The sequence below is a fragment of the Ixodes scapularis genome, unplaced genomic scaffold (assembly GCF_016920785.2).
Source record: "Ixodes scapularis isolate PalLabHiFi unplaced genomic scaffold, ASM1692078v2 PGA_scaffold4__175_contigs__length_147842914, whole genome shotgun sequence".
NCBI lineage: Eukaryota > Metazoa > Arthropoda > Arachnida > Ixodida > Ixodidae > Ixodes > Ixodes scapularis.
The window spans coordinates 143422124-143424040 of record NW_024609879.1 but is presented as its reverse complement, the minus strand read 5'-3'; the positions used below and the strand labels follow the sequence as shown (position 1 = coordinate 143424040).

General features: G+C 42.4%; 1 pseudogene; it reads left to right on the top strand.

Moving 5' to 3' along the window:
* Positions 1 to 250: 250 nt before the first annotated feature.
* LOC120837400 lies at positions 251 to 994 on the top strand (annotated as a pseudogene).
* Positions 995 to 1917: the final 923 nt, after the last annotated feature.

Below are 1917 nucleotides of genomic sequence, written 5' to 3'. Positions count from 1 at the left end.
AACTTCCCCAGTGGTCATAAGACAACGGACGCCACCGCTCATTTTGGGTCTAGGAGCCGGCAGACACGCAAACATGCGCTCACCGTGCCTTTTTCGCCTGCAGGTTGGTACTATTTACATTGGTTACCTTCCTAGAACCTGTCTTTGCCTGCCGGCTCCACCCAAAGACCTGTAAGTGATGGCATGTGCATGTTGTAAGCACCGCCACGTTGTATTCCGCCGTAGGCGGTTTTCTTCTCGCTGCAGAGTAATGTTTCCCGCTTTGTTGCTACTACTGTCGGGGGACGTCGAGTTAAACCCAGGCCCACCGACGAAAGCTGAACAGTTGACAAAAAAAGAAACTATGCCCGAAGGGCTAACTGTCAGTATGGCCAATGTTACGATTAAACTTTCTTACATAGAAAGTAAACAAGAAGAATTTGAAAAAAAAAGCTTGACAACTTAATTAAAAGTAATTACCACTTAAAAAAGCGTGTTGCGGATTTTGGGGTTCGGAACAGAAGGATAGAGGAGCATATCGATGACCTCGAAAACCGCAGGCGCCGGTGCAATCTTGTGTTTTACGGCATACCCGACGGACAGCGCAATGAAGCCTGGGAGGAGTCGAAGAAACATGAGGTACAAATTTGTTATGAAAGCATGGAAATCAATCCTAATACGATTCAGAGGGCGCGCGGGATTGGTTACTTCAACGATGGTTTCAAGAGACCAGTTATAGTAAACTTTGTCTTGGACCAAAAAGGAAGATATTTTACACTCTGGATTTAAACTTAAGAACACCGACTTTAGTGTATCCGAAGACTTCAGTAATTCACTTCGCGAAAAAAGACGTAATCTCTGGAACAACTCAAAACAAATAAGGCAAGATAAGAGCATCAAAATGCACCTCTCCTATGATAAGCTCGTTCTGAAAGGCGACGTGTTTATCTCGGACGCTGAGCGGAAGGAGGCAGTCCTTGTGCGTAGCAAAAGAAGTAAAAGGCCACAGCAATGACGCAGCCCTTTGACCACAAATGTTCAAAGCCCATCAACATCGTCGGACGTTCTTTCCACTGTGTAGTTGATAAACAGCCGTAGCCTTAAAAATAAAGTAGATGATTTCTTTTGCCTTCTAGAATCAATAAAGTCAAGTATTATCATGGCCACTGAGTAATCCGATAATCCTTGCTGTACAGTGAAGTATTTCCTGGTGGCTTCCCTGTCTACCGTAAAGATCGACACGCACATGGCGGAGGAGTGTTTTTATTAATAGACGCAGGATGGCCAAGCAGTCAACTCCTTCTACCACACAATAACACAGAGTCTATTTGGTGCCGAGCTCAACTATCAAAGGAGGCACTCTAGCCTTGGGCACCTACTATCGTCCTAGATAAGCTTAGTCCTGTACTATCTTCGATTCCTGATAGCTCTGTTATTATGGGAGGCGACTTTAATCTTCCTAACGTCGATTGGACGAGTACATCCTTTTGCACCGATAACTCTAGTTTGTATAAGGTTTTTAACGACCTTATTATGTCGTTTTCTCTTAAACAATTTCTTCTCTCACCAACAAGATAAATTAAATTTTAGTTTTGTTATTGACCAATAACCCTAGCCTTATGTCTAATGTCACTGTAATTCCAGGTATTAGCGACCACAGTGCCGTTGTCTGTGATTTATCACTGAATCAGGCTCATAAGACGGCAATGCCGCCACGAAAAATCTTACTGTACGAGAGAGGTGACTACGAAAAAATTTCCTAAAAACTTACAGTTTATTTTCCTCATTTTTTTAAACTTAAGAGTGGATAGTGATGTTGAACATTTGTTGGATGTTTTCAAACAAAAGATTAAGCTACTCGTGAACTCTTACATACCCTTCAGAATTCATAAGGGAAATAAGAGACATAAACCATGGATTACTCTTCCAATTCGAAAA